Here is a 24,882-nt window from a genome sequence, read left to right as displayed (position 1 = left end):
AAATTTATTTCTCTGGTTATTTTACCTAATAAAACGATAAAACCTTGTCATTATGCAAGTGAAGTTATTAATTAGAATAATTTTAAAGTATATGGCAGCATTGCACACGACATTTTTATGCAAAATAGTAAGAGGCAATTTTTGGTACTTTAATGTTTATGATTTTTCCTTGAATTAAAAAAAAAAGGATAATTATCCAAATTTGAAGAACTTATACAGTATCAGTAACAATTTAATTAATTTGAAATTCTGCATGTCCAAAGAAATATATAGTTTCTGAAAATATTGTTTCAACAGTTTTAACGGTCGGCTGGAAAGAAGAAACTTTGTTTTTCAAATATTTTAGAAGTGTGCACAATAAGGGTAAATAAATAATGTTAGTGCTGATTTTACTTGTTAAATATTTTATCTCTGAATTATATGCTGAAAATAAGAATTATGGATATTTTATTAGGATATATTTAATTTTGTAGCTAAAATAAGCTGCAAATTATAATCAGGCTTTCATGTGTCCACCTGTTGTCTAAAGGGTGTTACATTGTGTATTATACTCCAAGTGAATAAATTGACTTAATATGAAAGAGTTTTTGCATAACTTTCCCAACAATACATTCAGATGTATATATGAACTACCACCACACTGAAATTGAAATTTAAATAAGTTTATCGAGGTAAAATACACACAAAGGGATGAGATAGCTCAAGCTATTCTCACCCCGTTCAGTACATCGTGTTAATACATACATATACACACATCACAAACAATAAACATATTACCAAACATTCTGAGAGATAAACATCTACATTTTCTACCACCACACTTGTTTTCTGCTGCTGCTGCTGCTAGCCGAACAACACGCTCGGGAATTGCCGATTGGGCAACCGCTGGAGCGCGTAGCTACCTATACAACCAGTTAACTGCCAACAGTGCGACTCCGCCAGTGGTGGTCTGCACACGTGGTGGTACCGGGAGGAGGGAGGCGGCTGGTACACACCTCATACACAACCACACCACCAACCCGAGCAACAGCGTGCCGGGATTATATGTCTCCCGGGCCTAGTTATGCTCGCCTGACTCAACCGCCGCTTGGGAATATACATAGAACATTTACGGTTGGGGAAAATTGTGTTATGTTTAGTTTTTAATGTGAATTGGAAAACTACAATTTTTGTGCAAGTATTGAAGGAGCAGTGACTCAGGGGAGTGTGTGTGTGTGTCTGAAGGAGGCAGCAGGCGACCCCCAGCACTGCACTTCAAGCAGACCCCTTCAACACTGCACATTCATCTGATCTGGTGAGTCCAGCATCTATATATCTGTACCAGGTTAAGCATAGTTGTTAGAGTGCGCGTCAATTGGTCAGTTAGGTTAAGCACCGTTGACTCTGGCCAGTAAGTACTTGCCTGTATACGCGGGAGTCTGGTAGAACAGCTCTTTAACCCCACCTCCCACATAGCATTGTTGTACCTGTTGAGCTACTAGTTAACTATTCGAATTTTTTATCTCATCTTTACGGGCTATTCATGCCCGTGTCGCCTCTTGTGTGTGGCGTAATCTTTATCTCCTCTGGCATTAAGGTTATGGATGGAGGGGGTTTTCACAACTTCTTTTTTCAGTGTATTTCGCCTATTGGCCAAGTTCAAGTTCAAGTATGTTTATTGAGATAAGCAAGAAATACATCTCAAAGGGATAGAGTAGCTTAGGCTATTTCTACTCCCCCAAACCCAATTGACCACCCGTACAGGGTACAAGCATTTTCCTTATTTCATTGACTTTTCTATTTTTAGCTTCCACTATGTCCTCTCGTCCTACTTTCTCTTGATGGGAAGAGGCTTGCCATGTCCTTCATGTCTATTCCTCATGGTATTTTGTATGTCCTGAGTATATCCACTCTGTTTCTTCTATCCCTTTAGGGTAGAAGAAACTTAGAAATCTGTGAAATTTAGATTCATTGGCCGATCCTCATAGCTCTGACATCAGTCTTGTGGCAAACTTCTGTACTTTTTAAATTTTGGTTTTATATTTCATAACAGCGTGAGTGGTTTGACTCTGGGAACAGAGTGAAACCTAATTACACCTAAAATGGTGTCAGCACGCCGACACCATCTTGCACTCGAGAGAAGTTGTGTCGAGTAGAATTAGACCCCCCCCCCCCCCAACCACTTGGACTGAACGGTAGAGCGACGATCTCCCTTCGTGCAGGTCGGCGTTCAATCTCCGACCGTCCAAGTGGTTGGGCACCATTCCTTCCCCTCGTCCCATCCCAAATCCTTAATCTGACCTCTTTCACTTGCTATATCGTCGTAATGCCTTGGCACTTTCTCTTCATAGTTCCCTTCTCTTCCCGCCACAATTGTTTGTAATTGGTAATAATTGTAATTGCGTATCCCCTCCCTCCCCGGTACGCTCTTATATATGGGTGTGTCTTCTGGGTCGGCTGCTGCCTCGACGAGATGACGGGCTCCGTCCAAGTGGTGGCCGATCCGTCATTCGTCAATTTTAACGTACTTTGCATTCACAACTGGTATTTTTGAAATACAATATAATTTAATGTTAGTTTGACGTATAGCAGCTCTCGTGGCGTAGTGGTAAAACGCTCGTCTGGCGTTTCGCGAACTCTTTGACCTGGGTTCGCATCCTGACTGTGGAGGATTTACTGCGCGTCAATCCTTAACTGTAGCCTCCGATTACTCAACAGTAAAATAGGTACCTGGTGGTTAAACGATTTGGCGGGTCGTATTCTGGGAAATATATTATAAGGACTTGACCGAAACGCTATGCGTGCTAGTGGTTGTACAAGAATGTAAGAACTTTTGTACATTAATGTAAGAATGTAAGAACTTTTGCCACTATTCGTAATAGTGGCTTTAGGCATTGTATGTACTAGCTCTATCTATATATCAATCCATTAATGTAACATCACTTGTATGTATATACCTTACCTGAATAAACATCTGAATCTGAATCTGAATCTAAACATATAAATAAATAACAGTTAGGCTGCTTAGGTTATGTGGTTAGATTCTGTTGGCAATTATTTACTGAAGTGCAATTCGAATGAAAGGCGAGCGAAGCAGTTAGAAAGGCTCGAATGTGACCTTTCCGCATTCGTGACAAAAGTTGAGAGTCGATTGTAAAGTTTTTCATTAATAAATGTGGACTTTGACGGCCGAATTAACGAACATTTGGCCTTGGTTTATGAGGACGGGCTGTTCCATTCGTCTGAACCCTTCACTGTTAACACAGTCAGCTGCTGCTTGGCGAGTACCAGATGTCTGGGGGAGAGAAACGGCCAGCAGAACATTCAGAGTGACTGTGGATGTTTTTTTGATAGTATACAGTGACTGTGGATGTAGTGTACGAAATACCACTTTTTGGACCCACCAAATGTCCTTGCACCAACCAAATTATTTGCAAGGTGTAGGCCTTTTTAAATAAATTAGACCTAGGGGTGCTTATGTAGGCTTTTGAACAAAATTAGCTTAGGTTTGTAGTTAATATGTTTAGTTTTTCGTATGCCCTTTAGAATTTCCATGGTACATTTTGTTTTAGGCAAAAGTCTATTTTGTACAGTCCATCCACATTAACTATATATTGTCAGTAGATGGGTTATACAAATAAAACAAATCAACAGACGCAGTCATGACAGTCATAGTGACAAACTAGTGGAATTTCCTGTAAATAATGTGACAACAGCAGGCAACAATGGATGTTTCCGCCTCCTGTCCTTGTGGGAAACTTTAATTCCCCCCCCCCCTTTTTTTTTGAGTGGGGGGGGGGGTTGAGTAAAGACAATGGAGAGGCACATGGGATAGGAAATAGTTGTTACAGCAGGGGTACACCTTGCTGACAGGGTGTGTAAACTCGCCTGGTTGTGCTTGCGGGGGTTGAGCTTTTGGCTATTTGGTTCCGCCTCTCGACTGTCAATCAACTGGTGCACAGATTCCTAAGCCTACTGGGCTCTATCATATCTACATTTGAAACTGTGTATGGAGTCAGCCTCCACCACATCACTGCCTAATGCATTCCATCTGGTAACTACTGACACTGAAAGTTCTTTCTAACGTTCCCGTGGCTCATTTAGGTACTCGGTTTCCACCCCCTGTGTGTGTGACTTTGGCAGCTAAGCTTGCTCTCTTTTGTCAGGAAGCTGAGTGTGTGTGTGTGTGTGTGTGTGTGTGTGTGTGTGTGTGTGTGTGTGTGTGTGTGTGTGTGTGTGTGTGTGTGTGTGTGTGTGTGTGTGTGTGTGTGTGAGGTTCTTCCACGGTTCTTCACATGTATTTCAATATATTGTATATGTATGTCTATAACATTCACACATGTTTGTGTAGATGTTTTAATGTTCCGTTTAAGGATTAATTTCATCTTTTTTTTTTAATTTGTATTTATATATACATAAAAGGGGCAGTTTCTGATTCAGTATTTCATTTGGGAATTGTAATGGGGCTTGGTTACCAATTACCATTCAGTAGCTGCAAGCTCTTGGGCCACCAGCTGTGAGAGCGGGACGTCTCATCTTGGAGTAATCTTTCTAGCATTGGATCATCTAAATTTTCCTTCGTGTTGCATACCCTGGTGGTTTGTTTTCCTTGTGTTAGCTGGGGAAGGAGAGAGAGAGAGAGGGGACACATACACACAGCTAATCTAAGCTAATAGGCTCGTCCCGGAACTGAGAGGAATGAGCTACGAGGAAAGGCTAAAGGAGTTGAACCTCACGTCCCCGGAAAACAGAAGAGTAAGGGGAGACATGATAACCACCTACAAAATTCTTGGGGGAATTGACAGGATGGACAAAGAAAAACTCTTCAGCACGGGTGGAACACGAACATGGGGACACAGGTGGAAACTTAGTACCCAGATGAGCCACAGAGACGTTAGAAAGAATTTTTTCAGTGTCAGAGTAGTTAATAAATGGAACGCACTAGGTAGTGATGTGGTGGAGGCTGACTCCATACACAGTTTCAAATATAGGTATGATAGAGCCCAGTAGGCTCAGGAATCTGTACACCAGTTGATTGACGGTTGAGAGGCGGGACCAAAGAAACAGAGCTCAACCCCCACAAGCACAACTAGGCGAGTACAACTAGGTGAGTACACTGGGAGAACTTTAAGGCGGACACGTACATCCAAGGTGACTGTTGGAGACGAAGACTAGGCTGTCTTTCGGGCTGGGGAGCGACATTATCCCTTTTCAAGCGGCTATACAACCCCTTCTACAGATTTGTACTCCTTATTTCCACTTTTAATATTTACCTTTAAACAGCATATATTTTAGGTTCATAAGTTATGGGGGGGGGGTATTTACCTTCGACAAGCCGCCGGCTTCCTGTCCCACTGGGGTTAGTGGCCCTCTGGTAAATTTTTCTCGTTTAATACTTTGTTTCAAATAATTGTTTTTGTTTGTAATTGTCACTGAGGACCGAGATAGGGTACCACTGAAGCTAGTTGATCAATCTCTAGCATCCTAGACGCATGGTTGAAGTTAGCATACTTCCACTGGTCTCTGGGGAGGGCGGTACCTCCACCAGGTGCTGGTCTCTTGGGGGGAGGGGTTAAGGGCGGTACCTCCATCAGGAGTATTTTTACATAGTGGAAGAGAAATGCATGTTGGGTATGTTTGTAATTGAACTTTAATAACATTACAGTTCCTAAAGTACATTGTGTAGGTGACCAAAAATCATATTTTGTGCATTTGACCTTGAATGTCATACGTCCTGAAATAAGTCCATTATCTAGCGATAATGTCCTGTTACATTAATAGTGTGGCCATTTGTGTGGTGGTGTGGCCTCACCCCTTGGCCAGCAACATCATCTGGCTGCCGACCCCATGTGCTAGGCTTTATTTGATGTGACTGCCGACCATTGCGAGGTTCTTCCTTTGACTCTGTGATGCTCCTGCCTGTAGTCATCATAAGTATTAATTTATATTTACTACCTCCGTTGACGGAGTTATAAACTGGCTAAAAAAAAGTATTTTCTAATATCGTGCTATAATGGAATATTAATGTTTTTGTATAAGGTTCCGTTCCAAGGTTTATTATGTGTATTATAAAGATGACTGGTCCAAGGACTCGTCCTTGGACCAGTCCATTACCGCTCAGTCATTCAGGGTTACTTGAAGTCTCTTATAGGTTAGTCAGTGATCCAGGGTTCATGAGGTATTGACGGCTTTTTTCTTTAAATATATGTAGCTTGCAGAGCAGGGTTTTTACAATGGACTGTACTCATGGTTCTTTGGTGTTGCCTCCATATGCTAAATAATCCTCTCTCGAAATACTCTTTACCTTCTGCAGACGATAAGTCACAATAACGTGGGTGAAGAGTTTTAATATTGACAAATGCAAGACCCCGCATGTGGCGCACAACAACCCGCGCCACAACTACCAAATTAATAACATTACATTACAGCAGATTGACGAGGAAAAGGACTTTGGGATCTTACTGAAACGTTTAAAATACTGAACAAATTGAAGGAAGTTGATCCAGAAATTGTCTTAAAAACGTCAGGTGTAACACAAACAAGGAGCAACGGTTAGGAGCTCAACAAGTTACACTGTAGGACTGAGAACATGTTTTTTTCATCCACAGGGTTATTAACCCATGGAACTGCCTACCCGCCGAAGTCGTTAATAGTAAAAACACTGTTGGGTTTTAAAGTACAGCTGGAAAAGACCATCAAAGCAAATGGGGGGGGGGACCTTCGACAAGCCGCTGTCCTCGCCGAGGCCACTAGTGTTAGTGGCTCTCGGGTGAATTCCGGTAAACCACACATCAGAAGATGGAGAAACGACGACGTTTCGTCGTTCGACATCGCAAGAGTTGATAATGGTTCAGTACGGACCGAAACGTCGACGTTTCTCCATTTTCTGATGTGTGGTTTGGTCATTCATTTACCTTTTGTTTTGCTTTTTACTTAATACGGGTGTCAGGCTATCTGGCTGATTCAGGGCACATTTGCTGCCTCCCTGAAGTGTTGATGTGCCATTTTCTCTCCTCCAATTTCGTCAAATACTACAGATTCTGACAAATTTGTTTTGCGTTTCAGATTTTGATTGGTGTGTGTTAGGACAAGTTAATTTGTTTACATTTAGATTTTCTTGATGCTTTAATGTGTTGACGCTGATTTATTTGTGGACTGGGTACTCTTGAGGCATAGATGTAACTTTTACAAAGATGCATATAGGAATAGAGAATTGAATGACAGCTGGGGGTTTTATGCTGTTATAAATTCCAGGCAGACGACATAGCCTAACACTTCACGCCCAATGATCACATTCACTCCAAAAAAATCTTCATCGATCATAGCCTAAGAATTCACTGGAGGAACACAATTCCCTTCTTAAGAATCTTTTTTTTTTGTATGCTACAGCCTCGTCTCTGTGAATAACATTATATAATGATGCTCGATAACTTTAAAGTATTAATATATTATGAAACTAAATACTCATAGGATCATATACCTGTTGGCAAGAATATTGTTTAGTTTCTCCCACCAGCTGACTTGCATCTGTTCTCTTTAAAACTGTATTGCATTATTTTCCGTCTTCCAGTAATTTTAGATTAGAGTTTCTCCAAGAATTCCACAGATAATGAAGGCGGGTGTTAGTTCCCCCTCGTATTCTACGCACTGTTAAAGGCCGTAATTAGAGTTGTGTGCCAAGTTAGCCCCTAGTAACGAAGTGGACAAACAAAAACTGGTCTTAACCGAAAAGTCAACCAGCGCGTAGCTGTAGGTGTTGCCAGCGTGTAGCTGTAGGTGTTGCCAGTGTGTAGCTGTAGGTGTTGCCAGTGTGTAGCTGTAGGTGTTGCCAGCGTGTAGCTGTAGGTGTGGCGGGCGGCCGCAGCTGAGGGTGTTGCGGGTGGCCGCAGCTGAGGGTGTGGCGGGTGGCAGCCTTCCCCAATTGCCTTGTGTTCATGTCTAATATTTCTGTTAATAAATTGCATCAGTTTGAATAATATTATAATTCATTGCGTCGGGGGACAGGCAGCCAATGTATATATACTTGTTAGACTTGTGTCGAGGTCTCTTCCCCCTCCCTCACAAGGTCGAACTACTGACCCTGCCCCTGGAAGCAACCCCAAACAAGCTGACTATAACCTATCGGTACCTAAACATTACGTGATAGAAAACGCTCGAAACAATTTCAACCCGGGCCGAGATACGAACCTGGAATTCCCGATTGCCAGTCGAGAACGAACCCGACTGGACTTTGGGGGACTCTACTGCGGTGAAAGTCCTTAATTAGCATGGTCCCCTGTGTGAGCTCGCTGGTGTCCCTCTCGGTACTTGTCGTGAATAACAGTGGAATCGTCCTCCAGGGCCGCTCTCCCTCGCCTCTGCGTCATCAACATATTTTGGTATTTTGAGGCCATTCCTTTCTAAATCATGAATAAAAGTTGTGTAGAGAATTGGGCCGACCTTCGAGTGAGAGACCTGCGCAGTTACGCAGTCATTCTTCTCTCCCCTTATTACACTACGAGTTGTTTACTGTCATGGACTCTGGAGTGGAATGAGCGATGGGGATCAACACAGAACAATGAGTTCATACAGACGCATAAATCAACTCTTGACACAGTGGTAAGCACACATACACGTTACGTACATGTACGTTATCTACATACACGTTATCTACATACACGTTATCTACATGTACGTTACCTACATACACGTTACCTACATACACGTTACCTACATACACGTTACCTACATACACGTTACCTACATACACGTTACCTACATACACGTTACCTACATACACGTTACCTACATACACGTTACCTACATACACGTTACCTACATACACGTTACCTACATACACGTTACCTACATACACGTTACCTACATACGTTACGTACATACACGTTACGTACATACAGACTGTCACATGAATCATAAGAGGAGGTGGAGGGTAGAGTTGTGATGCAATTGTGCACAACTCAGCAGCGAGCACCACAACACCTAGACAAGGATATGAACAGACCAACACAGCAGCTGTCATAACCGTCTGCACCAGCAGGAGGCTGCAACAACTACTGTTAAAAACAAGAACACAATTTCTAATAATTTATTTAATTCGGTTTGCTTGTAGCTTGCTAGTCAGAGGGAAGAAATGCAGTACAAAACAGCTGTAGCCTTTTCATTTTATTAGATGATATATAAAGCGTCCAACAATTTCTAATCACGGGGCAATAGATGAGGCGAGAAACCCATAAAGGGGTCCTATGCAAGTTAGCAAGGTTGGTCAACACCACAATAGCGAGCATCTGGGCACAAGAAGTCAAAAAGGAAAACCCCAGCAAGAACAAAGGGCTGACCAAGCAGACCAGACAGACCTCGCCTTCACCCACGAAGGGACGGACACTGAAACACCAGACCAGGAAACACCACTAGTAGCCAGTGATCACCGTGTACTGTGATCACCGTGTACTAGTATTAGAGTACTAAATGAAGAATAAAACCAAAAGTGTGTGGAGAGAATGACAGAAAACCAGAATACAGAAAAAGCGAGTATGCCAGAACAAAATAATTTGTGCAGGAGTATAGTTGGAGACGGAACTCAGGGACAGATCTGTGCAAGGCCGCCAAATGGCCCATCAAAACTCGGAAGGTAATGAAAGATACATTTCCACGCCAAGGGTGACAAGGGAGCCAAGGACAACAAACTTTAGTGTAACAAGGTCTTGCTCCATGATGCATGGATGAAGCAAGAGGAACTGGAGAGAGGTACACGGACAGCAGATCAGAGGCGAATCGAAGTAATTGAAACAGGGAAAGGAAACACACATGTAAGTATAGAGAAATAGAGACAATAGAAGAATACAGAACTAAAGAACTAATGCGCAGCCACATCAAGAGGAAAATGTCTGTGAACGATCAGGTTCACTGTTATCCCCCCCCCTAAAAAAAAGGGTGAATGATCACAACGTAGAAATTACTTGGCCGGAGAATAAGCACTCACACGGATATTGATAATGAAATGTGTGAAGTACTTAAGAAAACAATGCCCCGCAGTATGCTGGTGCAGTGTTCCACGCGAGACATTGATAAATGATACGTCATTTATCAATGCTGTCATTGATGAATGACGTACCAGCAGAGATGGTGCAAATACGAATATATGATGACCGAAGTAAACCACGGAAATTTAAAGGCTACATAAATGATCGTCCTTCAAATGGATATTAGAGTTCAACCCCAGCAAGTGTAAAGTAATGAAACTAAGAGTAGGGGGGATAGGAGGCAACATGTCCCCCCCCCCCCAGGTAATGTCTCATCCCCGAGACGCACACACCGGACATAGCTTTTACCTACACTCGTTCCGCAAACATTTGGGTACTACATACAGAAATCACAATTGCGTGATGCATCAAATGAACAAATCCACAAGGGCCGTGACGAGGATTTGAACCTGCGTCCGAGAGTATCGCAGACCCATCGATTAAGGCAGCGTCTGGGATGCTCTCGGACGCAGGTTCGAATCCTCGTCACGGCCCTTGCGGATTTCTTCATTTGGGTACTACTTTCGGGATAAGGATCATGTCTCACCAATTCTCGAGCACGAAGAAACAGTGGTGGAATTATTATCCAAACACGAACGTAAAGGGAACTACAAAATTAGAGAACCTATAAACAGTTCACAGGTTTATTGGTAAACACACCTACAGATATGAACAGAAGTTGATGGGCAAGAACCACGATGAAAGAGAACACGACGCTGCTGGAGCACACCCCCCCCCCCCCAAAAAAAAAGAGGGTAAATGAGTACAACGTAGAAATTACTCCAGAGACAAAAACGTACTAATCAAAAACTAACCAGTAAATTGAATGCAGAGCTCCAAGCTAGAGCGCCACCTCCGCTCACTAGGTAAAAACAAATCGACAAAAAACAAGAAACAAATCTTTGTTTAATTCATATTTTCAACATGTTAAAGTATTCTGTATCTCACCTGGTAAGTGTGCCTGGGTGCACGTCTGTATCTGAGTGAGAGAGAGGTGAGGTGAGGTGTGAGAGCCTGGGGTGGGTGGGGGGGGGGTGGAGGCAGGATGTGTGGGGGAGCAGGGCGTCACATGATGCCACCAAGGACAGGTGTTCCGCTTGTAACAGATATTGTGCAGCTGTGCTCACTCACGTACTTGTGCCTGGACTGAGCAGCTGTGTGTGTGTGTGTGACCAGCTCTGTCTATACTCCCAGGCTCCTTGCACTGACTTTAATGTCCATCACATAACCCTGGCGTCTTGCCTGTTGAGCTCCTGTGAGACGTCAGTAACCTCCCCTGTGATGTTTGCTTGCCTCGACGGGGGTGGTTGAGCTCCACCCGTGTGTAGTGTTGACCTCCAGTACCACATTAGCAGGGGGGCCCCCTCTGGCTGCCTGGTACACATTCTTCCTACTGTCCCTTGACTCACGCGAGTGCTGGGAGCTCCCATGTTGATCACTGTGGCCTTGTGGGTGTGTGGGTGTGTCAGTGTTGGTCAGTGTATGCGTGTGTGTGTGTGTGTGTACTCACCAATTTATACTCTTCTGTTTGTGCCTGCAGAATCATGTATGACCTCTTAGTAATGCACGATCTTTTCTAGCCGCCGGTTGTCTAATCCGACTTCTCTCTCCTCACTGTTACTCTCTGACACGTCTGTTAGGTAACTCTATACCCATGTTAGCGCTTTTCCGCTTACATCCGCCTGTCTCTCGAGTTTATATATTTAATATCTTGTGAGGTACTGTATCTTGACAGTCCAGTAATACGCATTCTGCCTAACCTTCTCCGTCCTGTCTTATTTTCGTTACTTCATCATAGCACTCCAGTAGGTTCGTCAGACACGATTTTCCTTCCATAAAGCCATGTTGATGTTTGTTTACATACCTAATTCTTATCCTGATTATTTTTTAGAGTACTTTCCAGGGATATACTGGTTTGTAGTTAAGTGCCTCTTCTCTCTCTCCTTTCTTGAGAATTGGTACCACATTTGCCTTCAAGAACCTGAACAATTCTTACAAAGGAAGTTACTCATTAATGATCATTAGAGGCACGCTGAGGGTCTGTGCTGCTGCTTTTAACATCCTCGGTGATACTTTGTCTGATCATCCCAGTAACGTTAGTTTCTGTCCTTTTGACCTTTGTGGTTTCCTCCCGTCCCTGAAATACTTATCCTCTTTGCATTTTATTTGATTTAATCCATTATCTCCCGTACTCTATTTCTTCCAAGTTCGTCCTCCCACTGTACATTTTCTAAGTCCTCTCCAATCTTCTAGTAATTCTTTATCATTTGACTATATAGATGGCTGATCCTGTATCTTTTCCTATTGTCAACTCTCTTTCCCTGACCCCTTGTCAGTTTTAAGTTCGATCATATAATCAAAGAATAGAACACGGTGATAACTGGCTCCTAGTAGTATTTCATGATCCAAATTCTCGATGTTTTTCTCATTCCGAGTGAAGATTAGGTCCAGTATGCTTGGTGTATCGCCTTCCATTTCTCTTGTCATCCTTTACATGTCAAGAAGTCCATAACTTCCATAAATTTTGCTCCCCACGTTTCTTCACCACCATGAGAATTACTTGATTCCCAATCGATCTCTCCATGATTTAGGTCCCTCATGACTAGTAATTTAGCTCATTCTGTGTGCGGCTATTGCTGCTCTCTGCATTGCTTTGCTGTTGTCATCGTATTTCTGACTGGGTCTTCTGCTGTTTGTTGGGGGATTGTAAATTACCAGGATCACTATCACTAATGAATATCTATCTGTCCAAAGTTCGAGGCTAAATGCTTGGGGGGCCATCTTCGCCCAACTTTGCATACTGAATGGAAATTTGTTTTGTATAAATGTACACCATTATTCACTGATCCCGGGAAAAATTAACAAATTTCCTGCTATTCAAATTTAGGCCGTAGTACCATAAAACACGTAACTTCAACTCGGCCCCACCCCACCCCGCCCTTCTCCTCTCCAGTTGCCATATGATTACAAAAATAATACAGTAAAATGCACAAACCCAGCCAAACTTAACTTATGACCCACGCAGAGAAAACGTGAACTTTTGCTAGCTACTGTCATTTATAATACATATTTTATCCGTTGGAGATTTTGACGTCAAAATGCGATGTATTGCTAAACAGGAGAGATTACTCACCCGTCCCTGCCAGAGAAAACCGATGAAGCAGACTCGAAAGGGGGAACTATTCTTGTCTGTTTATTCGTCAATAATTTTTGATATATTGATAATATAATGTGTATATCATTAGTTATAGTAATGTGTATTTAATATATATTATAAAGGCATATCGACACTTGCTCTTATTGAATAATATTGTAGAAGGGAAGGGAATTACCATGGGAAAGCGCCAAGTCATTACGACTATATAGCACTGGGAACGGGTTAGGATAAGGATTTGGGGATAGGACGGGGGGAAAGGAATGGTGCCCAACCACTTCGGTGGTCTGGGATTGAACGCCGACCTGCATGAAGGGGAGACCGTCGCTGTACCGTCCAGCCCAAGTGGGGAAGAGAGACAGACAGAGAAAGACCAGGCTGGAGAGAGTGTGTGTGCGCGCGCGCCTATGTGCCTGTAAGCATTTGTGCAACATAAGGAAGTCACTCGGCAAGAAATTAGTGGTTTGCTCTTGGTCAAATTTTGCTTAGCAACTGCAAGGCAATTTCCGATCATGACACCTCTGTTACGATGTGTGAAGCTCTGTGTAAGAGTTTCTGGGAAGCTCTTCTCGCTTTGTGCGGCTCATGTGTTTATTTTAAGGTAATTTGTTCACAAATGTCGGCGTTGGTACCTCACAGCCCGCCCCGCACCCTCTCCCCCCCCCCCCACTCACTCACTCACTCACTCACTCACTCACTCACTCACTCACTCACACAGCCCTCACAAAACGGCTTATAATAATTGTTTATTTTTATATTTTCAGGAAAATTAAATATTGAAATGCCTGTCTGGACGCTGCTTTAGACGTAAGTTACACAAAATAAAATACTTCTCTAATTATCTAGCGAAATACGTTAACATCAGGTAATGCCATAACACACAACGTGACCGAAACGTCCAGGACGGACCGAAACGTCTTCGTCTACCCATCATCTGACGTGTAGTTTGGTCATCATACCTTCAGCCACGTTACTGTGACTCTTCGTCTCCCAGCTCGACACTGTGTGTACACATTTGTTACTATATACTACGTACTATACAGTACGCAGTACACGGGAGACATCTCCCGTCACGCAGGGTGCAGTCGCACCTCCACAGATCTCCAGTATCAGCTCTTGATACTGGTAATGGCTCAAAAGGGCCACCACTTACGGGCTATTCATGCCCGTGCCACCTTTTGGGTGGCTTAATCTTCATCAATCAGTACGTAGGATGCTGGAGGCTGCAAAGCCATCCCGCTGATTTGAACATTCAATATAAGGATGGTGTGACCTGCCGAATCACCGTAGCTTGAGGAAGGCTGTCTCTTACACGGTCGTTCTAAGCATAGGCAGAGGGAAGGATTGATTGATGAAGATTGGTTGTCAGTATCGGTCTAACACGGTGTAGATTACATTGGAAAGATCAGTGATTTAGTTGTTAAATGTTCTAATGTTCGCCAGCGTCCCTTATGCTGCTGATGTGAGCTTGTTTGTGTGTGGCTCTGGTGTTAGTGTTGGAATTACATCCTCTCCCAGACCTCTCTCTCTCCGACTCCTGTAGTTGTCTTCCCCGTATGGTCTGTAGGGGGAGGGTGGGGGGGGGGGGGTACGTGGGGGAGTGTAGACACGTGGAGAATTCGACCTTGGGTAAAGGATATATGATAAGGATTAAGTTCATTACATGTGGCTTTGCTCTCTCTCTCTCGCGCGCGCGCGCGCGCGCGCGCGCGCACACACACACACACACACACACACACACACACACACACACACACACACACACACACACACACACACACACACACACACACACACACACACACACGCGCGCGCGCACACACGCGAGACAAGGAGACAAGGATGTAGGGAAAACCACGCACCAGGATGAATCTCGTTAAAACCAGCTGGTTCCTTAACCTGTTGTATTATTCACACTGCAGTTTAGCTGAAGCGTCCCGGCGCTGTTTAGCAACGTTGGGATCATCTTGAAACGTTGGGGTCATCTTGGAACGTTGGGATCATCTTGAAACGTTGGGATCATCTTGAAACGTTGGGATCATCTTGAAACGTTGGGATCATCTTGAAACGTTGGGGTCGTCTTGAAACGTTGGGATCGTCTTGAACCGTTGGGATCGTCTTGAACCGTTGGGATCGTCTTGGAACGTTGGGATCGTCTTGAACCGTTGGGATCGTCTTGGACCGTTGGGATCGTCTTGAAACGTTGGGATCGTCTTGAAACGTTGGGATCGTCTTGAAACGTTGGGATCGTCTTGGACCGCTGGGATCGTCTTGGACCGTTGGGGTCGTCTTGAACCGTCGGGATCATCTTGAGCCAGTGTGACCTTCGTAACACCACATACTGGACTCCCCGGCCCCATTATGAAGGCTATGTATATTGAAGAAGGCACCCGAAGTGAAGCGTGGATATAATTTGGTGGAAAAACTTGTGCGGTGACTTTAATTTAAGATGGACAAGGTAGGAGAATCAAGAGCATTTGAGGTCTAAAAGAGGTTACACACACACACACACACACACACACACACACACACACACACACACACACACGAAGGGTCAATGCTCGATCCTGCAAGCACAAATAGGTGAGTACACACACGCACACGCACGCGCGAGTACGCACAGAAACGTACTCGGGAATCTGTATGCCAGTTGAGAGGCAGGAGCAAAGAGCCGAAGCTCAACCCCCGCAAGCCCAACTAGGTGAGAACAGAGAAAATTGGCTCTTCACATAAATATTTACAAATTGAAAACTAATGAGGAAAGTCAAGACAGGGATAGATTATGATGCATTACAAACGGATTTACGCTTCAGAAGTGGTCTAAAAAATGGCTGCTGGAGTTTAACTCGGTCAAATGCTAAGGTACGATGATTGGAACAGGAGTGGGACGATCAGTTCAGCAGTATAGTATGAAGGGGAAGACAAATTCTTCTTCAATCACATTAGCAGAATATCAACATCTGCATATAGCATACTGGCCAATGTCCGTGTGTCCTTCAGAAACCTGGACAAAGGGTTGTTGTTATAGATTCAGCTACTGGGAACAAAAAGTTCCAGGTAGCACGGGCTATGGTGAGCCCGAAGTGGACTTACCTGGCACAGGAGCGGGGCTGGAACTGTGGAGGTTGGACAAAGGGTTGTTGTTGTTATAGATTCAGCTACTCGGAACAAGTTTCAAGTAGCACGGGCTATGGTGAGCCTGTAACCTACCTGGCACAGGAGCGGGGCAAGTAGCACAGGCTATGGTGAGCCCGTAGTGTGGACAAAGGGGCTCTCCGAGCCCTATATAGAGCGAAGGTGAGATCCATACTTGAATATGCATCCCCAGCAGGGAACCCTTACTTAAAAATAAAGAACAAATAGAAAAAGACCGAAGACAAGTAACGAGACTCGTTCCTGAGCTGAAGAGATGGAGCTGTGAGGAAAGACTGAGAGACCTATTCTGCCAGAAACGCTGCGCGTACTAGTGGCTTTACAAGAATGTAATTACTATGCTATGTATCCTCACAATCCCAATGTACCTTCTTGTATATAAACAAATAAATAAATAACTGGACCGTACCCAACTGAAGGAAGGAGTACATCACTTGGTGGGGGGGGGGGATGATAACATACACAATTCTAAGGTAAATTGACACAGTAGACACAACATCATTGTTCTAAGCTAGGAACAGGAGAGCGAGGGGTCATAGATGGAAACTAGAAACTCAGATGATTCAAGGAGAGACCAAGAAGAACTTTTTCTAGTATTAGAGCTGTTTTTTAAGCTAATTAGATTCAAAATTGTATATGTGAATATCATAAATGCGTAAGAAATGAGTCATTGCATTAATCTAAGAACGTTCGGAAGGCGGGGCTAGGAACCTAACTCGACCCTGTAGGTACATCTAGGTGAGTGTATACACAGGCACACTCACGCACACTCGCACGCACGCACGGACGGACGGGGCAAGTGTAAGGTTTCGTGTACTCTTCCAGTTGGCTGCTAATCCCGTCCCTGATGTGCGCAAGTTTACGTGCTGGAAATCCCAAATGTTACTGTATTCAGAGGCTGCATATTGGAACACGTTGTAAAAGTGTGTTTACATTACTAGGAATCAGGACTACTAGGAATATGATGGTTGTTCGACGTCGATGGGTTCGTTGAGCGATTCGTTTGCGTTGTACAATTGTTAAATATACCTTCAAATATACTGCGGAGTAGTTTTAGAAACATTGAACCCAGATTGGCTCCCTGGCCTCCCTGTGACTGTCCTGTAGGAGCTGGCCCGCCCCTGGTGACTATGTACAACCCGTCCTCTTAGGAGGGTATAAATAGCCTAAGCTACTCTATCCCTTTCAGATGTATTTCTTGTCTCAATAAACATTCTTGAACCCGTCCTCACACTAGGCTGTTTAAAGCAGCGGCCGTCCTCCCCCAGACGCATTTATCAATTTTAACACAGTATATTAAAAATGTTAATTCTCGTATATAAATTAATATTATTATACATTTCAAGTTCAAGTATGTTTATTGAGATCAGAAAGAAATACATCTCAAAGGGATAGAGTAGCTTAGGCTATTTCTACCCCCCTTCATTATACATAATCTAGGTATAGTTAGGTTAGGTTTGGTGTTTAGGTTCTGTTGGCGATTATTTGCATTTGAAGTACGTGGGTGAAGCATTTATAAAATTGTCGTTCCAACAGAGGACGTGAGCGAAGCACTTGTTCCGGAAGTGTTCGGACGGCATCAGTTATGAGTCGTGTGTAAACAGCTTTTCATTCATAAACAGGGGGTTTGGCGGCTGGATTAACGAGCTTGGATCTTTGTATGTTACGACCCTGGGTTCTTGGTGGGAAACCAGAGGTCCAATTGAGCTATAAATAATTACTTTACATTAATTGATAGGATTGGATCATGTGAGGAGGATAGTTAATTAACAATACTGTATCACTTATACTCGGAGGCTTCTCACCGCTGATCGAAGCAAGAACGATCTGGGTTCGAATCCTAGGGCGATTTCTTTCCTTGTGTTTAATAATTTACTTTAGTTTAATAATTTAGGATATTGGGGACATCCGAGGATGACCCTTATAGCTTAGTTTTACAAATTTTCGGTCCTCCGAGCATTTTTTAGGTTAGAACAAGTAGAGCTGCAGCCTAATACATTAATGATCTAATATATGAAAGTAATTAATTTTTGGAATTCTCTCATGTGCATCATGATTGCTGGGGTGATTAGCGTGCCACAACCTGAAGTCTTGTCGAGCCTCACTTTGTCGACCCAGCCTGGCTACAGTGCCACCGTACAGTGGCACCTCAACACAAAGGTATTTTAAGCTAGTTACATAATCAAGCGGAGAACCATCATACAATGGCGTCTTGCGTACAGCTCCTCCCTGCCTGGGTGCACACCGCCTCGGGATCTCTCTCTCTCTCTCTCAGCTAAGATGACTAAGTCTAGATCCTGACATGTCTAAGACATGATTGTATTTTGTATATGTTTATATGGTGTTGGTAGTTGTCTCCAGTGATATGTTGATATCACCAGCATAGCTAATGATACGTTCTACGCACGGAGTTCAACAGCGCATGGATTATAAATTAAACAGAGTGGGAGGGAGTACACCTTCCTGAGGAGTGCCCCTGTGACCTTAGCAGTAAATAGAGACGTAGAGTGAAATAAACGACTGGTGGATCGTTTCTGGAAAAATTTTAGTGCTAATATCCTAATCGGCCTAAATCAAAATACACATGAAAAATATAGATGAACATAGACCGCTGTCGGGTGATAATTTCTTCAGATGAATTACGAATAACCAAAATCAGTCGCTGGAGGGATTAAAAACATTAAAAAAAAAAGTCCTGATGACGCAGTGGTAACACTCCCCCCCCCCCCCCACCCCGCCAGTGATTTAGTCAGGGTTCAAGTCCTGGACACTTGAGGGTTGACATGGCACTATTGTTCCCTCTGCAATTCGGTACCCGTTTGCTAAGCTGTTGTCGGGTCGTGTCTCAGGGAAAACAAGTGTGCGAGGTTTAGTATGAGCTATGGGAAGCGAAGGTGTTCATGCAGGCTGGTAAACAGGAGTCGAAAGTCGTCTGTTCCTATACCTTCCTGTATACAAAAAACAGTAATGAGCCGCGTAGCAGCGTACCAAGGACGGGTGAGGCTACCAACTGTACCTCACTTGTCCCCATCTCTCATACAACCTATTCTCCGAATTGACAGTACGTTTTAATACTAAGTGTAATAAGTACATTTCCTGCCTGTTATACATAGTACATAATTGCACTTATGAGGCTGTTACATTTACCTTCCCATTTTTTGAGGACGGGCTGCTCATACACCAGACAAACAGGTGAAAGTAAACCGCAGCGTAGATAATCCTCTCGCAAAACTTCTCTCAAACCCCCTCTCACCATCATCTTCCTCCTCAACACTCCCGAGCACCCACCCAACACTAACCCGCCTCTCACCACTGGAGGTGCAGGTGAGGTGTATAACGCCACGCTAATAGGGACGCTTGGTCGTGTCGGGGAAGTCCTTCACCTTGGTGGGGCTTGAGGAGTGCTGGGTGGCCAGGGAGAGTGGGGGTGTGGGGTGGCCAGGGAGAGTGGGGGTGTGGGGTGGCCAGGGAGAGGAGAGTGGGGGTGCTGGGTGGCCAGGGAGAGTGGGGGTGTGGGGTGGCCAGGGAGAGGAGAGTGGGGGTGCGGGGTGGCCAGGGAGGGGAGAGTGGTAGTGCTGGGTGGCCAGGGAGGGGAAAGTGGGAGTGTGGGGTGGCCAGGGAGGGGAGAGTGGGGGTGTGGGGTGGCCAGGGAGGGGAGAGTGGGGGTGTGGGGTGGCCAGGGAGGGGAGAGTGGGGGTGTGGGGTGGCCAGGGAGGGGAGAGTGGGGGTGTGGGGTGGCCAGGGAGGGGAGAGTGGGGGTGTGGGGTGGCCAGGGAGGGGAGAGTGGGGGTGTGGGGTGGCCAGGGAGGGGAGAGTGGGGGTGTGGGGTGGCCAGGGAGGGGAGAGTGGGAGTGCTGGGTGGCCAGGGAGGGGAGAGTGGGGGTGGCCAGGGAGGGGAGAGTGGGGGTGGCCAGGGAGGGGAGAGTGGGGGTGGCCAGGGAGGGGAGAGTGGGGGTGGTGTTGGACACGTCAGAGTGATCCAAGGAGCCACTACACTATCACACAATCACCTTCACGCTCATCAATCATTTTAAATTACTCTTAGGATTTCACTCTATTTTAGACAAGACAATGTTTTCTTTAAGAGATAAAAACACACACACACACACACACACACACACACACACACACACACACACACACACACACACACACACACACACACACACACATACATATATATATATATATATATATATATATATATATATGTCGTACCTAGTAGCCAGAACTCACTTCTCAGCCTACTATTCAAGGCCCGATTTGCCTAATAAGCCAAGTTTTCCTGAATTAATATATTTACTATAATTTTTTTCTTATGAAATGATAAAGCTACCCTTTTCACTATGTATGAGGTCAATTTTTTTTTATTGGAGTTAAAATTAACGTAGATATATGACCGAACCTAACCAACCCTACCTAACCTAACCTATATATATAGGTAAGGTTAGGTTAGGTAGCCAAAAAAAGCTAGGTTAGGTTAGGTAGGTTAGGTAGACGAAAAAACATTAATTCATGAAAACTTGGCTTATTAGGCAAATCGGGCCTTGCATAGTAGGCTGAGAAGTGAGTTCTGGCTACTAGGTACGACATATATATATATATAATATATATATATATAATATAGTAAACATGAAACTGCTTACAAAATTATATAATTCAAAGCAATACAACATTCTAGTTTTGGATCTTATGGTCTGGTGTTTGATTCCCTTTAACGTGAATTTACCCGAGGGCCGCTAATGATATAGTGGCCTCGACGACGACGACAGGAAGTCGCCGACTTTGACAAGTCCCCCTATTTGTCCGGATGATTTTTTCTAGTTGTATTTTCAAATTCAACATTTTTTTGGCATTTCGGCGGGTAGGCGGTTCCATGGGTTTATAACTGAGGGTGAAACACACTTTTTTTCAGTCTTGCATTGTGGCGTGTTTGGCTTGAAACCGTTGCTCCTTGTTTGTGAGCCGCCTCAAGAGCACCAATAGGCTTTTTTTTTCATATTCCCTTATTTTGTGTTGCTTTAAAATTAAAATCATAAGATTTCAACCCAACGAAGCAAAGTACAGTTGACCAGACCACACACTAGAAATTGAAGGGACGACGACGTTTCGGTCCGTCCTGGACCATTCTCAAGTCGATTGTGAAGTATCAACATACTTCAGCCACGTTATTGTGACTCATCGCCTGCATATGAAAGTACAGTTGCTCTAATAGTGGCAAACATGTGCATTGGAACAGCTTTCGAAACATTTAATACAGAGTAATACATACGTCTTTCAACCCCCTTCCACCAAAATTAAAAAAAATTTTTTTTTATAATGTTTGTACCGCGACAAACGTTCCTAAAACAACGTAAATTATCCCAAAACTCGGTGACAACGTATGTGGGTTTGTTAGTTAGGGAGGGAGCCTCGCGGCTGGCAGTGTGCGGCAGGCACCCAGACCAGTCAGTGGCACTCTGGGTGGCAGAGGAGACGGACGAGGCACCACCGTCCGAGTGTGGCCACCCAGCTGATCCTCACGTAGCCTCGCTCAAGGTGAGAACTTTGCCCATAAAAACCCACACAATTGGCGAGATTTCCTTGATGGTAATTGTCTTGTATTCTACGTCGTTATAACGGGTGGAACTTTAATATATAAAAAAACTAATAAGCTTTGCGGAAATCATAAGCGTGTTAGGTTTTGATCCGTTATAAAACTGTTGTTTGGTTACTCTCTAGTAGTGCCTTTGGTTATTTTGAGACATTGTTTTCTCGACACCTGACTTTTATTTGAGTGTCATTTACCATGCACCCCATGGTTATCTTGAGGTTATCGTGAGATGATTTCGGGGCTTAGTGTCCCCGCGGGCCGGTCCTTGACCAGGCCTCCTTTTTGTTACACATACCCAGGAAGCAGTCCGTAGCAGCTGTCTAATTCCCAGGTACCTATTTACTGCTGGGTGACAGAGGCATTAGGGTGAAAGAAACTTTTTGCCCATTTGTCTCCGCCTCTACCGGGGATCGAACCCGGAATCTCAGGACTACGAATCCGAAGCGCTGTCCACTCAGCTATCAGGCGCCCTAGGGACAGTAGAGAAACCTGTCCTCTTAAAAAGAACGTCGTTTTTGGCCGTTTGCCCGTATGGCCGAATTTGGACGTAATTTGAAATTAAAAAAAAAATGAAAATAAATTTGGGATTTTTTTTTTCAACAACAGTAAGTTAAGGGTCCTCTGATAGGTTAGGTGGGCAGGAAATTCTCATAAAGTTTCAAAACGTTATGAAAAACGTTAATTTAAAGAGTCCTCTTATAACCTCTGCGCGTACGCTGGACGACTCAAATAGAAAACGGAACAGAACGTCACTTTTGTGAGTCGATTTCATTTCAAATTACGTCCAAATTTGGCCATGGTGCGCATACGAGCCAAAAGTGACGTTCTTTTTAAGAGGACGGGTTGGAAACAGAGGCACATAATGGGCTCAGGAGCTGACCCAGAAAATTAAGACAAGTTATAGTCTGCATAAGCTAGTTAGAAAAATGTTATTTATATCAACAGTTATAATGTATAGCCGGGAGCCGGCGGCTGAGTGGACAGAACACTGGACACGTGATTCTGTGGTCCCGGGTTCGATCCCGGGCGCCGGCGAGAAACAATGGGCAGAGTTCCTTTCACCCTGATGCCCCTTTTACCTAGCAGTAAATAGGTACCTGGGAGTTAGTCAGCAGTCACGGGCTGCTTCCTGGGGGTGGAGGCCTGGTCGAGGACCGGGCCGCGGAGACACTAAAGCTCCGAAATCATCTCAAGATAACCCCAAGGCGGGGGGATGGAAAGTTTAAGAGTAGTGTGTATACACTACTTGCTCAGGAGCAAACTTGGAATATTTGACCAAGATTTTTGATAGTACATCATTTTTGAATGAAATGTTTAATGCTTTCGACGAGCAGAGTTGAGGAGTAGGCCGGGGTGCAGTAGTCCTTGAGGACGTGCTTAGTCCGCACGAATCCGCCTTCATGCTTGGTATAAGACATAATGTTAGTTTAGTTCATTTATTATGCAGGCGATGAGTCACAATAACGTGGCTAAAGTAAGTTGACCAGACCACACACTAGAAGGTGAAGGGACGACGACGTTTCGCTCCGTCCTGGACCATTCTCAAGTCGATTGTGACTTGACATTCACAATCGACTTGAGAATGGTCCAGGACGGACCGAAACGTCGTCGTCCCTTCATCTTCTAGTGTGTGGTCTGGTCAACTTCATTTATTATGCACCCCATGTTCATCATGTGGGCGGTAGTGGAAAGGGTTACAGAGGCACATAACGGGCTCGGGGACTGAACCCCATAATTCATTCAGGGAAGCAAGTTTACAATATTGATGAGCTAGTTACTGAATACAATGCACATAGTCACATCATCAATGGGCTTGAGACCGACCAAAAGTACAGTTTCTAAATTAAGGAATTGGCATATGTGGAAAGCTGGTGTCATAATTGATGTTGAATCGTTTTTACGAAAAGTCAAGCGGCTTGACACCGTTATTTCTCGAACATTTGTCATAGGATTATCTCTAAATTCTATTTTTTTTTGTCTTTTTGTTAGTATTCAATTACATGGTGACGCAAGGTATGTGAATAGTTCTGCTGACCGAGTTTATATTCGGTCAGGTTCAAGTTCAAGTACGTTTGAGACAATAAAATACATCTCAAAGGGAGAGGTTTAGTGAGTAGTTTAGGCTATTTCTATCCTCCTCTACTTAAAGTCCCTCAAGTGGCCCACAAATACAGTGAGTACAAATCTACGAATCACTACAAGAATCACATTTTACATTGCAAGTTAATATAGTAAACCTAGCATATAGGTCTTATACTCTTGGGGCAAAGTGCTTGTAGCTCTTAAGTATTTTGTCTATCATACCATTGTCACACATCGAAAGAATGTGATGTTTGGATACACTACTTTCTGTCAGGTCTTGTTGCCGAGCCTAGGCTTAAGCTCGGCAACTAGATGACCAGTTTAGACGTCCGGTGATCTTAACAGGATGATCCATAGATATGTGGCTCTTGCTACATAATAGAATACATAGTGTGAATTTTATTTTGTCAAGTCGACTAAATGTTGTTGAAGTTTGCAGTATATTTTTGCCTCGGGCTGCTCAAAGGCAATCCAAGATGGCAATCGGCTCCATTTTAAGCGTGCATGGATTTCCTCCCCCCGACCAGGCTATGATTCAGACGTCAGGCTGCGAGCAGCCTGGTTTACCAGACCACTAACCAGGAGGCCTGATCAGAGTCCGGGCCACGGGGATGTTGATCCACGGAATCGACAAGTATACTAGAAGATACAAACACAGTGTATCACAAGTGGTTCCATTCTCCCCGAGAGATGTTGCTTTGCCTTCGTCGACCTTAATTTAGCAGTGAAAACCCACAGTTAGTTTAGTTAATTTATTATGCACCCCATACCCATCCCGTGGGCGGTAGTGGAAAGGGTTACAGAGGCACATATGGGCTCAGGGACTGAACCCCACAATTCATTTAGCTAAGCAAGTTACAATCTTGATGCTGAACATTACAAATACATTTACATTAATTCAA

The 24,882-nt window shown here is 44.0% G+C and overlaps 1 protein-coding gene across 4 annotated transcripts in view; it reads left to right on the top strand.

The window, feature by feature from the left end:
• Positions 1–926: 926 nt before the first annotated feature.
• LOC123759422 (uncharacterized) overlaps positions 927–24,882 on the top strand; it is a 43,257-nt gene continuing 19,301 nt past the window's right edge. Inside the window, exons 1-2 of one of the 4 annotated variants that reach the window (XM_045744486.2) lie at positions 1,155–1,294; positions 13,917–13,959. The gene's annotated coding sequence lies outside the window, so the exon portion shown is untranslated. Of the gene's footprint in view, positions 1,295–13,916; positions 13,960–18,444; positions 18,466–21,710; positions 21,844–24,882 lie in introns of those variants that run through there. The other 3 variants (XM_045744483.2, XM_069335223.1, XM_045744484.2) reach the window with 3 other exon arrangements.

The sequence above is a fragment of the Procambarus clarkii genome, chromosome 32 (genome assembly GCF_040958095.1).
Source record: "Procambarus clarkii isolate CNS0578487 chromosome 32, FALCON_Pclarkii_2.0, whole genome shotgun sequence".
Classification (NCBI taxonomy): Eukaryota; Metazoa; Arthropoda; class Malacostraca; order Decapoda; family Cambaridae; genus Procambarus; species Procambarus clarkii.
Note: the sequence above shows the minus strand (reverse complement) of the source record. Positions and strands in the feature narration are given on the sequence as shown.